This window comes from Patella vulgata, chromosome 6, assembly GCF_932274485.2.
Source record: "Patella vulgata chromosome 6, xgPatVulg1.2, whole genome shotgun sequence".
NCBI classification, from domain to species: Eukaryota; Metazoa; Mollusca; class Gastropoda; family Patellidae; genus Patella; species Patella vulgata.
This window is the reverse complement of record NC_065884.2, coordinates 71550046-71566615: the sequence shown is the minus strand read 5'-3', so window position 1 is coordinate 71566615 and position 16570 is coordinate 71550046. Positions and strand designations below refer to the sequence as shown.

At 37.8% G+C, this 16570-nt stretch overlaps 1 long non-coding RNA gene across 1 annotated transcript; it reads right to left on the bottom strand.

Moving 5' to 3' along the window:
- Positions 1–276: 276 nt before the first annotated feature.
- Positions 277–11196, bottom strand: LOC126825540 (uncharacterized). Its single transcript, XR_007682037.2, has 3 exons — positions 10785–11196; positions 2685–2831; positions 277–1522 (listed from the first exon to the last, which is right to left on the bottom strand). It is a non-coding gene; the product is annotated as an uncharacterized LOC126825540 (long non-coding RNA).
- Between the last annotated feature and the right edge of the window lie 5374 nt (positions 11197–16570).

The window sequence follows — 16570 nt, the reverse complement described above, 5'->3', positions numbered from 1 at the left end:
CCCCTTTCTTCTCCCTTTTTATATCTTCTCCTTCTTTCTTCCCTCTCTTTTCTTCTCTCTCTCTTTCTCTTTTCCTCTCTAGCTCTTTCTTCTTCTCTCTTTCTCCCTCACAGCACACTGTATGACGTATGCCCGTCTTCATTAGCCCAGTTCGAAGCAGAAAAGTAGGATGTTCAACGCCATTTTATTTCCGCCCTCTCTCGCCCCCGCCCCCGCCCGCCTCTCTCTCTCTCCCTCCCCCACCCTCTGTCTCTCTCTCAAACTCTCTCTCTCTCTCTCCCCCTCTCTGTCTCTCCCCCTCTCTCTCACCCTCACTCTTCCTCTCTTTCTCACCCTCACTCTTCCTCTCTCTCACACACTCACTCACCCGCTCTCTCCCCCCCTCTCTCTCTCGCGGCCTATCCTACATTTCTGCAACAACCAGCTGAATGAAGACGGATATACGAAGACGAAATAAGCGAAGTTTAACTTTTGGTTGAAATAAATTCCGATTTCAATTTACGGGAAACGTAATATATGAAGAATTCGTAAATGTAAAAATAAAAAACACAGAAAAGCGCACTGACTTACCCACACACAACCCATGACTGATATCGCTGTGACATTTCATATTTTAAATTAACTAACTTTATCTCATTGCTAATTGTCACTTTCATAACACAGTAACGCTCGAGCACAATTCATCATAAAAAAACTAAAACATCATTAAAGATACATTAAGAATGAGCTATGTCTGTCTATTGCAGGTCTTTTTTCTGTTCTCATGTGTTATAAAACTTATTATTTAGATATTAGAACTGGTCTTCGTTTATTATCGTTAGCAATGGTACTCGACAATCGAGACTATTTTCTCCATTTCTTGTCAAAACTTCAGAATAAAGTAATTTTACTGACATTTTCAATATATTAATTGTTTATTATCTATTTCTTGAACTATTATAACGAGAACGACCAGCTCTTTATCTAAATTTCACATAATGTATCTTTAATGTATAGTGGTGGACATGATCTATTATTATAGCGAGAATTGTCAGCTCTTTATCCACATCTAACATAATGTATCTTTAATGTTTAATGGTGGAAATAATCTAACATAATGTATCTTTAATGTTTAGTGGTGGAGATACTCTAACATAATGTATCTTTAATGTTTAGTGGTGGAAATAATCTAACATAATGTATCTTTAATGTTTAGTGGTGGAAATACTCTAACATAATGTATCTTCAATGTTTAGTGGTGGAGATACTCTAACATAATGTATCTTTAATGTTTAGTGGTAGAGATACTCTAACATAATGTATCTTTAATGTTTCGTGGTGGATGTCTACAGGAACATGTTATGTCCGGGTATCTTGGGCGTTCTCAATGACAGCCCTACAAACACAGAGTCCGCAATACACAATACAGCACTAAATATAGACAACCCAATCGGCCATTCCACGTGACCACCCCGACCTTTAAAACGCGTTAATCCGGCAGACTTTTTAACGAAAACGGCCACACCAATAATAATAGCCACACCTGCAAAAAAACAAAAATAAAAAAAGTAATTAATGTAATGTGTTATTAAAATGAAATGAAATGGGGTTTAACGTCCTACTGTTCTGCTCCGACTGTGCTAATGAAGATGGGCATACGCTATGAGGGAAATTTTGCCCGGGCAGCGGCACTACGGCCTACTCTTATATCGAATTCCAACTGTAGAGGGATCTTTTACGTGCACGCTAATGTGCACACCAATGGTACCTCGGTTTTTCGTCCCATCCAAACGACTATACATTGTCCCTTGCCAGGCCCTCTGTCCTACACCACTGGCAATGGGAAAACAAGCCGGAAAATCCCGATGAATTGTCTCGGTCAACGCAGTGATCGAACACGGTACCTCCAGTTGGGTGGGGTGGGGGTGGATGGTCAAATGGGTAGAGCGTGTGCGTTGTATCATAAGGTCTGTCATTGCGTCAACTGGCGTGGTTTCGATTTCCCGGTTGTACGTGACAGGGAGTAGGGTCGCCTGTTCAACCTCGTGGGTTTTCCCTGCATGGGTCCTCCGGTTTTCTCCCACTGTTAAAGATCCCTACGCGCAAGTGAATTATTGAAATAATGACACCAGGGATCGGAGCAGTGGCTCTGCGGCCCGAATACCGACCATACCGATGAGAAACGAATTGTAAAATAGATATTTATGCCCCCCCCCCCCACTAGCTATTAGCACCCCCCCCCCCCAGTCAGGCCACCTGATAACCCTATACCTATTCCTAACACTAACCCACAATGCTCGGCAACAATCACGTGTCTGAATATTTGGACCTAACACTGCATTAAGGCCAGCTGCAGATTTCATCAAGGTCACTGGATGTAAACAAGGCTAGTACTAACCCTAACGGTAGACCTATAGCCCTAACACTAACCCACAATCCTCGGCAACAAGCACGTTCCTTAATATTTAAACCCATCCCTGTACCCCCTCTCCTTGGGCCTGTGTAGACCCATTCCTAACACAATCCTCGGCAACAATCACATGCCTTAATATTTAAACCCATCCCTGTGCCCCGTCTCCTTGGGCCTTGTGTATGATATATGAGTGGGATAGCCGAGTAACGGCGAACCCAATCACGACCTATATTTAATCTTCCACGTGGAAACAGAGGCCGCACGTGAAGTTTGTAAATAATAGAGTACCAACCGGCTCCAGCTATGAGACACACAAACAACCGTTTCAAGATATAACTCCATTTCTCACGTAACAATGTTGTGGAGATGTAGATTAGAAGCGCCACAAAACACAAGACTGCTCCTGCAGTCTCGAACACCTGGGTAACTTGTAACCATGCTGAATAATAAACAGTAATAATTATTAAAATGCAACAAGAAATCTCATTTTTATTGTTAAAGTAGATGTTTGATACAGGTGCAGCGAATGGTTCAATATTCGAACCTGTTCCGTTCCTTTAAATATTTTGGCGGGAAACTCCGTCGTGAGATGGTTTGGATGCCTCTCACTGTATGTAACTTTTTCATCACCAAGGATATGAATTCCAACTACCAACGTGTACAACAAGGGACGTGAGATTTTCGTCCTATCCGAACGACTAGATGTTTTTTTTTGTCAGACCCGCCGTCCAATACCAAGGACAAGGGGGAACCTTGCCCCTACCCCCTCCGAGGAAATGTCTTGGCCAACACCGCACCTTATACTTACTGATCCACAGTGGCTCCTTGTCAGCGAATGAAAATGGGCTTGACATTGACGACATGGAATTTAACATCATAACATTGACCTTCAAAACTAGCAAACTAAACTTACTTGTCCGTAGCCCGAACGCATTAATTTATATATTTATATATAGGACTATATAACTTATATAGGTCGATATAACCTGTTCCCCAGTCAGTATGTCGTCATTGACCAGTCGGTTTAAACCTCATTTCACCCCACCCCCAATCCTGCACATGAGTTACATTTAAGGTCACCGATATTTAGAATAAAATAAAGATTTTAGGGATTTTTTTATGAAGAAAACAATCCATTTTAGCTCAGTATTGGTTTAACAGTTGTCCTTCAAAACTATAAGACCTGATTATTATATCATCAAGTCTAAATGTTTATCTAACTTGTCGCTCACAGCTCATGTTTCCTAGGATGAATGTGGTTGGACAACAAAACTGACACTTTACTTAATAGCAATGATATTTAAAAAACAAACAAACCCCAAAAAATCTGATAAGCTGTTGGAGACACTAACTGACACAGGTTAAGAGCACAGTTAAATATAGTTAAACGCATATAATAAAATCTACAGCAAAGTATCTGATATCACTTTCATTTATTTATTTATTTATTTATTTATCTACTTATTCATTTATTTATTTACATTTATGTATATTTATATATATATATTTATGTATGTTTTTATATGTACTATTTATGTATATTTATATATGTATTATTTATTTATTTATATATTATTTATGTATATTAATTTATATATATTTATGTATATTTTTTATATGTATTACTTATGTATATTTATATATGTATTATTTATGTATATTTATATATGTATTATTTATTTATTTATATATTATTTATGTATATTAATTTATATATATTTATGTATGTTTTTATATGTATTATTTATGTATATTTATATATGTATTATTTATTTATTTATATATGTATTATTTATGTATATTTATATATGTATTATTTATTTATTTATATATTATTTATGTATATTTATTTATATATATTTATGTATATTTTTATATGTATTATTTATGTATATTTATATATGTATTATTTATTTATTTATATATGTATTATTTATTTATATATGTATTATTTATTTATTTATATATGTATATTTATATATGCATTATTTATTTATTTATATATTATTTATGTATATTTATTTATATATTATTTATTTATATTTTTATATGTATTATTTATGTATATTTATATATGTATTATTTATTTATATATGCATTATTTATTTATTTATATATGTATATTTATATATGCATTATTTATTTATTTATTTATTTATTTATTTATTTATTTATTTTTTTGACTGTCACTTTATGATCATTTGAACAACCGCTGAAATTTTAAATAAAGAACACAGGGTAAGGTTCTGAAGTGTGACTTTTAACAAGAAATTGTGAACAAATAAGATACGAAACGATAAAGGACATGATTGGTGCAGGATGTTCACAGGGTGGGACGAAAAACCGAGGTCTCGTATACACGTTGGCATACAAGTACAGGAATTCTTGACAGTGGAAATTCTATAAAAGAGTGTCCGGGCAAAGTTTCCTTCATAGCACACTGTATGGCGTGTATATCCGTCTAGCTCAATCGGTCCAGAACAGTAGGACGTTAAACTCCATTTCATTTCATTTCACAAGAAATTGTAGACGCACGACGGAGAGGCACACCATCGGCCTATGGTCTAGGCGATATACCTCCACAATAAATGTGGACGCATAAGGAACGAAACAAAAAATGATACGATTAGCTTAGTCTTCTCAAATTCAAGTTATTAAAGATACATTATGGGAGATTAGATAAAGAGCTGGCAGTTCTCACTATAATTGTTAAAAACTAGATAATGTAAAGGGAATATACTTAAAATTTCAGATAAATTGATCTACTCTGAACTGGGATATTAGCGAATTAGCGATTGAGTTTTATGCCTATATAGCCTCGATCATCATTACTAAATAAAAACCCCCAAAATAGTCTCGATTATCCAATTTTGCATTTAATCATCAATGGGCGTTGGGCAGCTGATCGGATTCAAATCCAGTGAAAATCGAACACATAAGATGGTATCGAGAGTTGAGTTGATTAATGTCTTTTCATGTTAATAAGGGTTAATGGTTAGCACGTGCGCGCTGTACCATAAAGTCTGTCATTGAGTCAACTGGCGTGGTTTCGAATCCCCGGTTGTACGTGACAAGGAGTAGGGTCGCCTGTCCAACCTCGTGGGTTTTCTCCGGGTCCTCCGGTTTCCTCCCACTGCTAAAGACCCCTACGCGCAAGCGAATTATTGAAATAAAATTAAACCATGTGTTAGTCCCGAAATGACCTAGTTTGTGTCGAGTGGACGTTAAACCCCATTTCTCTCTCTCTCTTCATGTTAATAAATGTCTAGTTAAAAGTTTATATAACAATTCAGGCCCCAATGTATGTTTAATATGATTAATACAATGACGTCATTATTAATGTGACGTCATAATGTTTAATACACCCCACTAGTTCATATCATATACTTATATTTACTACTTATTAAAGTAAATAAAAATGGCGGGTGATATTTATGGACGTATATTAGCTTGATAACGTTGAGAGAATACTCTTCTAAACGTCGCCTAAATAAATCAGTAATTGTTCGTCTATAACTATGTGTTATATATAGTTTATTTGGTCAATATTGTTTTATAATACATCAAAGGAAGGTTAAAAGTGAGCTGAAAGATTGGAGAACTTATTAATGATTTATGTATTACTACAATATATAAGTTAGGTGTAGGGGTTGGATTGTCGAATGGTTAGCACCTGTGCGTTGTATCATAAGGTCTGTCATTGAGTCAACTGGCGTGGTTTCGATTCACCGGTTGTACGTGACAAGGTGTATAGTCACCTTTCCATCCGCGTGGGTTTTCTCCGGGTCCTCCGGTTTCCTCCCACTGCTAAAGACCCCTACTCACAAGCGAATTATTGAAATAAAGTTGAACCATATGTTAGTGCCGAAACGACCTAATTTGTGTCGAGTGGACGTTAAACCCATATCTCTCTCTCTCGCTCTCTCTCTCTCCCTCTCTCTCTCTTTCTCCCTCTCTCTCTCTCTCCCTCTCCCTCTCTCCCGCTCTCTCTCTCTCTCTCCCTCTCTCTCTCTCTCTACTCTCGCTCTCTCTCTCTCTCTCTCTCCCTCTCTCTCTCTCTCTCTCTCTCTCTCTCTCTCTCAATGCCAAAGAAAGAACTGAAGTTGGGTAAACAGAGAGCAATAGATTACTGATGTGTATAATAAATCAACTAATATGCTACTCTAAATATAATGGAGTTAGATTCAAAATGTTTTAATTTACAACACTCGAATCAACAGTTTGTAAAAGGATATTAAACATAACGTGAAGATCTACCAGGAGAATTTAATATCATATCAATTATAATCAACAAGTTACACGTCACATCAAACACAGGTTACAAGGGCTATAATAAATACTCACAGGGAGAGAAAGAGAGAGAGAGAGACAGACAGAGACACGGAGAGAGAGAGAGAGAGAGAGAGAGAGAGAGAGAGAGAGACACACACAGAGAGAGAGAGAAAGAGAGAGAGAGAGAGAGAGAGAGAGAGAGAGAAAGAGAGAGAGAGACAGAGAGAGAGAGAGAGAGAGTAGAGAGGTTAAACGTACACTCGACACAAGCCAGGTACAGTAGAACTTGCTCGGGCATGCACTCCTAGCTTCAACGAGCACCAAAAAATCCGCCCAAGCGATTTTTAAGTAATTTAACCCCTACTAAACACGCACCTGTTCAACGCGTGCAACGGGCATCACGATTAATTCCCCCCGTAAAAATTCTACTGTTTCAACGGTCACTCCTCTATGGCGGTATTCAAAATTCTAACATGCTTTCGTCTAACTTCTAACTTCTGTTCGTGTAATTTTTAACTTCTATTCATGTAATTTCTAACTTCTATTCGTGTAATTTTTAAATTAAAACAATGTATAACAGATGGTTCAGGTGTATTCCAACGATTCGATTGCACGTAAGGATCTTTAGCAGTGGGAGGAAACCATCCACTTAAAAAACGTCCACTTAAAAAACAAACTAGGTTATTCCGGTACTAAAACATGGTTCAATTAAACTTTTTTAACAGTGGGGTAGCACTGTAGGACCAGAAAAAACAATGAGTTTGGACAAGCAATCCAACTGCTTGTCACGTACAAAATGGGAATCAAAACCACGTCATGTGACTCATTGACAGACTTGGTCACTTGGAGACTAACATAGGGTAACGTTATTTGTACGAGAATTTTGCCCGAGAAGCGAGATTTTCGCCTACATTTCTTTCATATAAGTCACAAGCGGGCCCCCGTTCTTCGTCCAATTCGAACGAATAAACACACACACAAGTTTAGGATTCAAACATTGAGCGTCCACTGCTCCACCTCCTCAGTTACCAGGGCAGCTATGTCAACAAGTCTTGACCAGGCCAACGATGAAACTGTAATGGGGGGAATCAAAGTTAACAAATTCAATCACTCAAGTGCAGATCGATATAAGATTAGATCACTTTACAAGATCTATAGATGATTTACATTAGAACAATTGGCAATTAACCGAAGTACCTCCTGAAGGTGTCTGACAACAATACCGATAATTACCAATAATCTACACAGCATCAAGAATTTCATGACGTCAGCGAAACGGGTCAATAAACTTGCAGTTTAGTAGTCTACATATATCTAGAGAGAGAGAGAGAGAGAGATGGGGTTTAACGTCCACTCGACACAAACTAGGTCATTTCGGGACTAACATATGTTTTTTAATTTTATTTACATAATTCGCTTGCGCGTAGGGGTCTTTAGCAGTGGGAGGAAACCGGAAGCCCCGGAGAAAACCTACGAGGTTGGACAGGCGCCCCTACTCCTTGCCACGTACAACCGGGGATTCGAAACCACGCCAGTTGACTCAATAACAGACTTAATGATACAGCGCGCACGTGCTAACCAATCAGCCATCGACCCCACCCCCACCCCCGAAATGAGAGAGAGAGAGAGAGGGAGGGAGAGAGAGAAATGGAGTTTAGTGTCCACTCGACAGACAGTAATAATCTTTGTCACGTTTCCGGCGTGGTTCCCCCTTGTCAGTGTTGCAGGACGGAGGGCCTGACAAGGACAGCTGTCTAGTCGTTCGGATGGGACGAAAAACCGAGGTCCCGTGTATATATTCCCTGGCAGTTGGAATTCGATATAAGAGTAGGCGATAGTGCCGCTGCCCGGGCAAAATTTCCCTCATAGCACACTGTATGGCGTGTGCCCGTCTTCATTAGACCAGTATAGGAGCAGAACAGTAGGACGTTAAACCCCATTTCATTTCATTTCATTTCTTTGTCACGTACAACCTGGGAATCGAAACCTCGCCAGTTGACTCAATGACAGACCTTATAATACAACGCGCTAACCACTCAACCACCCGGTCCCCTCAAATGAAATGAAATAGGGATTAATTGTCTAGTTTTCTACACTAATTCGGCTAAAAGAGACAGCTTCATGCCACAGTGAAATTTTGCCCGGCCAGTTGTAATATGCAAAGGGACCGTGGCGCTAACTGTCAAATGAAATGGGGTTTAACGTCCTACTGTTCTGCTTCGAATTGGGCTAATGAAGACATACGCCCATACTCTTATATCGAATCCCAGCTGTCAAGGGATCTTTTACGTGCACGCCAATGTGTACACAGGACCCCGGTTTTTCGTCCCATCCGAACGACTAGAGCTCTCCTTGTCAGGCCCTCCGTCCTGCATCACTAACAAGGGGAAACCAGGCCGGAAAATCTGGATGAACTTGATCGAACACCCGACCTCCAGGCTAGCGAGCCAGCGTCTTACCCACTTAGCCACCGTGACCCCTGTCTAAATGTCAAGCCAACGTGTATATGGGAGCTCGGTTTATCGTGCCATCCTAGCGACTAGACACGATCTCAATCACATAGTTCAATTAAATCTTAGCTACCTTATTACAAATCTATATTGAAACAGTGTATCCGATTTCATATTCTACTGAGATATTGGTTTACATGAAAGGAACTGTCAAATAAAATCTATAGCAAAGAATTATATCTATTTATTTGTGCATGTAAGAAAGGGTTGGGTGATAAATAAAATCTCCTGCTCGTCATTTTTGATATCACAAATATCAACACTCGTTCAGATAAAAATATCACAGCTAATTAATTATATCAAAATATTCTATTCGATCGTTCAGATAAAAATATCACAGCTACCTAATTATTTTAAAATATTCTATCCCATCGTTCAAATATCATAGCTAACTTATTGTATGAAAATATCCTATCCGATCATTCAGATAAAAATATCACAGCCAGCTTATGATATTAAAATATTATATCCGATCGTTCAGATAAACATATCACAGCTAGCTTATTCTATAAAAATATATTCTATCCAATCGTTCACATAAAAATATCACAGACAATTTATTATATTAAAATGTTATATCCGATCGTTCAGATAAAAATATTACAGTCAACTTATTCTATTAAAATATTAAATCCGATCAATCAGATAAAAATATCGGAATGCTGAAAAGAAATTATTTTCAAAACGAGCAAAAGAAAACCCCACTTTCATTTTTTTTTTACAATAATGATTTCTTATCTTGAGATTAAAATACAACGCTTGAATGAATTAAGATAGTGAATTCCGCCATTATGTTTTTACAGTTTGTGAATGAATCACAGTTCACTTACGAGTCGAGAAGTTTAAACAACAAGACTAGAAATGGGTAACTATCTGACTACAGAATAAATGAAATGAAATGGGGTTTAACGTCCTTCTGTTCTGCTCCGAACTGGGCTAATAAAGACGGCCGTACGCCATACATTGTGCTATTAGGGAAATTTTGCCCTGACAGTGGCAGTATGGCCTACTCTTATATCGAATTCTGACTATAAGGGATCTTTTACGTGCAAGCCCATGTATACACGGGACCTCGGGCTTTCGTCCCATCCGAGGGACTAGACAGCTGCCCCTCCCCCCCGTCCTGCATCACTGACAAGGGGAAACCACGTCGGAAAATCCCAATGAACTTTCTCGGCCAAAATAACGAATGAAAAATTATTAAATGTTTAGGTTCTCGCGAGATCATCCATATATGGGTCGTTTAGTCAATTAACGTGGAAATAAATTGATCAAATCAGGTTTAAGTCATTCGTTCTTGTGTTCTAACGGTCATATTTATTGGGCCAAATGGCAGGTTGCATACCCGATTGTTTAACGCGTGCGCGTTGTATCATAAGGTCCTTCATTTAGTCAATGGCGCGACAAACCAAGGTTCGGGACAGAACAGTAGGATGTTAAACCCCATTTCATTCATTAAATCATTCTAGTTATTTGATTTATTTAATTAACAGACGGTAACTTGTCTGCGATATCACCTCAGTGAAAGCGGACGTTAAATAAAGCTATTTCACACACAGACGGTGGTGATTGAACGAGCGAGAAATAAAATTGAAAAATAAAAGTTTTACCATTTTTTCCAGATGTATCAGTTTCTATTTCCATACATTCTCCTTCCATACAAGTCAGCGTGCTCCAGACTCCATATTTGGTGGTGAGGTTGGCAGTAGGCGTTCCTGGAACATTCCACCAGCCCGGAATAAGTATCCCTGCTAAATGGAAGGCCGCAGCAGACGACACAAGAAATATAGAAATGGCGTCAGTGCAGATTGACGAACTTGTCATGATAGTCATTGATATGTATCTGAGGTAGCGAAATGAGCTACTACTCATATTGACCACGGATTGTTATAGTCGAGACCGCCTTCTAAATTACTCGCGCACACACGAGATCAAAAGAAAAGTTTCTTTCCTGGATACACACAGTAAATCATACTCATCGCGTGTAAACAAATGCTACGAAACTAAATCATATATGTAAGAAAAACAAACATGGCCGCTGTTGTAAATACTTCTTCAAGCAGACGACCAGTGACTGATCTGTAAAAGAGGCGGATCTAGACTTTTACTGTGGAGAGATGAGGTCTGGTTAATCCACTGTTTAGAGATGAGGCCTAGTTAATCCACTAAAGAAAATTTTATTATAAGAAAACCAAGAACTGTATCTAGTCAAACATTGACCGCAAGTCCAAGTCGATTACTGTGTCCGTTTGAATGCATCATTAAGATACGTTTCTGTACTATTTAAAGATGTATTCCTTTAAACGTGTTAGGCGCAAAATACAAACCCATCGATAGGAGAATGGAATGGAATTAAATGAAATGGGGTTGAACGTCCTACTGTTCGATACTTCCGTTTCTTGGACAATCGGTTGGATAGAAATGAAATTAAATGAAATGGGGTTTAACGTCCAAACGTCCGTAAGGGTCTTTAGCAGTGGGAGGAAACCGGGGAACCCGGAGAAAACCCACGAGGTTGGATAATGAAGACGAGCATACGCCATACAGTGTACTATGAGGGTAGTTTGGTCTGAACAGCGACGTCGTGGCCTATTCTTATTTCAAATTCCAACAGTCAAGGGTTCCTTTGCACACCAATTCATGCGCTGGATCTCGTTTTTTTTGTCCCAGACGAACGACTAGAGTCTCGATTAACAAGTAACGTTGCTACGATAATCAACAATCTATGGCAAAACTTAAAACAAGGATAACGTCGCTTAGAAAAAAATAATGGGAATGCGATTTTTAGTATATTAATTTTGTATATATTATTATCTATTTTTGAGCTATTATAGCAAACACAATCTGTGGCAAAGCTTCAAACGTCGCTCAGAATAAAATAATTGTAATGCGATTTTCAGTATATTCATTTTGGATGATCTGTTTTTGAACTATTATAGCAAAAACGACCAGATATATACTGCCGCTTTAAAACATTAGTTAGATGACCTAATTAGTCAGGTAGGATCACACCTTTATGGCGCAGCTTTTAATTCATCTTATTAAAATGGATTACCTGTTAAAATGTTTACACCTGTCTCACGACAATCACCTTCAAAGTAACCGGATTGCATGTCATACCTACATTAGGTATGTTAAAAGAACGTATATATTTCTACGCAAGATGAACTAGAAAATAAACTAGTCTTCCATTCATTACTAGTCTTTCTAAGAACGACTTACATATATCAAAACTCCTGGCTCCAAGTTCAATAAGTATTCTCATATAAAACAGACATTATGCAAGAGCTAAATCTGCATATTACAAGTCTTTCTTTAGGCCTGAAATGTTTTCTAAATTATTAATTAGCATAATCAACTCTCCATGTCAACGCTAGGCTGTTATGTTTATTGGATTAGAATGCCATTTGCTGCTCCACTTTCATTCTTGATTTAATCATGAAATGGATAATCGAGACTAAGTTTTTTTTTTATCTTACCGACTTTGGTAATGATGATAGATGCTAGGCCGAAAATTCAGTCGCTAAAATCTGGGTTCAGAGTGGATCAATTTGACTGAAATTTTCAGCAAATTCCCTTTACATTATCTAGTAAGGACTAGTATCTCTATTTCAATTAAACTGCACAAGCAAAAGTTAAAGACCTCACTAATCGCCGGGGCCTCATATTTCGCTCTTTTTTAACGTCCACTTGCCACAAACTAGGTCATTTCGGGACTAAAATATGGTTTAATTCTATTTCAATAATTCGCTTGCGCGTAGGGGACTTTAGGAGTGGGAGGAAACCAGAGGACCCATGAGGTTGGACAGGCGACTTACTCCTTGTCACGTACAACCGGGGAATCGAAACCTCGTCAGTTGACTCAATGACAGACCATATGATTCAACGCGCACACATTTACAAATAGCCCCCCTCCATAAAGTAAATAGAAGCTTGCGGTCAGGGGCGGATTGGGGCCGGAGACCGGCCCGGGCTCCCGTGTCGGAGAGGCCCCTTTTACTGACCGCGGAGCCCGGACGGGGGGTCCGGGGGCTTTCCGCCGCGGGAAAATTTTAAAAATTGAACCCAAAGTATGTGATTTGGTGGCATATCTGATTATAATCTCTGTCAAATAATATATCTCATAAATCGATTAATTTAGGCCAAAACCCCAACCTGCAAGTAATTTACAACCAATTACAACCTGCAAGTAATTTATCGCCATATTATGCAGGATTCCGAATTCTGGCCCACACCCATCACACCCTGCCCAGAAAGTCTATTATACCACCAGCCCATTCCAGACTCCAGTGATGGCGTGGCGGCCTGTTAAAGCCACCTGCCACATACAACATGATCATCATCGCTCCATGGCCGGTCCGATACGCCCCCCCCCCCCCACACACACACATATAATGTTCAGCAGAAAAAGGTTTTTAGACGAATTGGACAAAGTTATTTTTTTCATTTTTTGTCCGACCGGCCCCGATGGCCCAACCCGCCCCTGCTTGCGGTCGAACCATGTCTTGCATAGATAACATATCTTATTATCGCAGGTATGCATTAGACTACTCGCCCCCCCCCCACCCTTTATAGATACAAATATTGAATCCGCGCCATATGATAAAACATAAAGACGTGATATTTGATAAAGAAACGAGACTTATTTTAGCGGACGTGTCAAAGCCAAATAACAATATCTTGGGTTGTGTTTTTTTGGTTGTGTTAAATCACAATTCTAAGATGGTTGTTAAGAAAATGTAACTAGCCATTGTAATTATTTCACAGTTTTGTGACAGATTTGTTTTTGTCCCTGTTCTCGAACCGGCTTCTTTGTATTGCTGATTTTGTGACATTTTCACAAACATCTACGAATTGGATGTGGAATTTGTACGATTTTAATAGTACGTATAGAAGAACCGCATCACTTATATTGTAATTTTGGGGGGAATCTGAAGAGAATTTACACCTCGAAAATTGTCTGGTTTACTTGAATATTAGAGAATGAAATGAAATGAAATGGGGTTTAACGTCCTACTGTTCTGCTCCTACTGGGCTAATGAAGACAGGTATACGTCATGCAGTGTGCTATGAGGGATATTTTGCCCGGACAGCGGCCGATATAGTGGACTATAGCGCCTCATAAATTTCCCTCATTGTACACTGTACGACACCTCCGGTTTCCTCCCACTGCTAAAGACCCCTACGCGCAAGCGAATTATGGAAATAAAATTGAACCATATGTTGGTCCCGAAATGACCTAGTTTGTGTCGAGTGGCCGTTAAACCTCTCTTGTAAGTTTCCCCTTGTAAGTGGTGCAGGACGGAGGGCCGGAAAAGGACAGATGTCTAGTCATTCGGACTGGGCGAAACACCGAGGTACCGTGTACGCATTGGCGTGTACGTAAAAGATCCCTTGACAGTTGGAATTCGCTATAAGAGTAGGCGATAGTGTCGCTACCCGGGCAAAATTTCTCTCACTGTATGGCGTATGCCCGTCTTCATTAGCCCAGGTTAGGAGCAGAACAGTAGGACGTTATATCTCATTTCATTTCTTTTTAATCAATCTCTAATCGACGGGTTTGTATTTAGCGCGTAACACGTTTAAAGTACTGCGCCTTTAAGTGGATGATTAACGACTTGGGGTGATAATTCGATGTTTGTCACTCATGTACCATAAGTACGTTTTTTTTTTAAAGATACATTACTTAAGAGCTAAATCTGTCTATTGCAAGTCTTTCTATAGGCTTTAAATATTACAGAAATTATTAATTAGACCTTTATTTACACAACAAGACCGAAATCAACCATGTAGACCCTCGAATAACTTGGATACATCTTGGATTTAACAGTCGTCCATTTAATGATTAAATCAATAAATGATTGAACAAGCTGAAAGGCCTGCCAATCGAGGGTACCGTAGCCATTGAGAATATTACTTGATAATCGAGAACATGTGGGTGGAGTTATCGTCTGTCAATCAAACGATCGGCAATTCTTGTAGACGGCGCGGACACAGTTGATGCCTATTTCTAGTCCAAACTTCCAACAGTGTCAACTCTGTTCAGCATAAAATAATTTGACAGAAATTTTTAATGTTTTCTTTTTTTATCATCTATATTTGAATTATTATAGCAAGAATGACCAACTCTTTATAAATGTATCTTTAAACTTTGAAACTATGTAGTATTTATACTGACATGTTGTAATTGTCAATTTATTTGATAATCCGTTTTCATTCAACATTTTTTGTCCATTGATAAAGCCATGGATATTGAAGGAATTATTAGTGAGCAGAAATTCGCCCATGTATCTGTTATCACTCGTTACTTCAGTCAGTTATATAGAGGAATAACTTGTGTTTTCCTTTTGCGTTCGTCATTTCCGATTGTTCAAACATTGATTCCACAGCTATCGTAGCAATGATCTCTGTAATAAAATTATATTTGGAATGTGTTTAACCAGTTCTATCACATATGTGATAATGACTGGCACAAATATTGTCCTTTAAGACTAAAACTTAACTAAAATACTTATAAAAAAAGTCCATTATGTATCCTATATGTATATAATTATGTATCCTATATGTCATATATGTATGTAATTATGTATCCTATATGTATCCTATATGTATCCTATATGTATGTAATTATGTATCCTATATGTCATATATGTATGTAATTATGTATCCTATATGTATCCTATATGTATGTAATTATGTATCCTATATGTCATATATGTATGTAATTATGTATCCTATATGTATCCTATATGTATCCTATATGTATGTAATTATGTATCCTATATGTATGTAATTATGTATCCTATATGTCATATATGTATGTAATTATGTATCCTATATGTATCCTATATGTATGTAATTATGTATCCTATATGTATGTAATTATGTATCCTATATGTCATATATGTATGTAATTATGTATCCTATATGTATGTAATTATGTATCCTATATGTATGTAATTATGTATCCTATATGTCTGTAATTATGTATCCTATATGTTATATATTTATGTAATTATGTATGTATGTATGTATTGTTATATTATGTGCACATATATCTAGATTAGAGAGATGGTTTACATATAGGCATAGCCTGTTCACCAATCCAAATTCAGATTTACTGAACAAAACCAAAACTATTGTGTATGAAAAAAAAAAAAAAAAAAACGAAACGAAATTTAGCAAACAACCCTACTTGATCTTTCCAAACCAAAGTCTAATCAGAAAACGTTTACCCTCGCATCAATCATACATTATGACGTCACATTAATAATGACGTCATTGTATTAATCATATTAAACATACATTATGCAAGAGCTAAATATGTCTATTGCAGGTCTTTCTTTACGTCTGAAATGTTATCTCAATTATTAATTAGACATTGATTAACTTATTC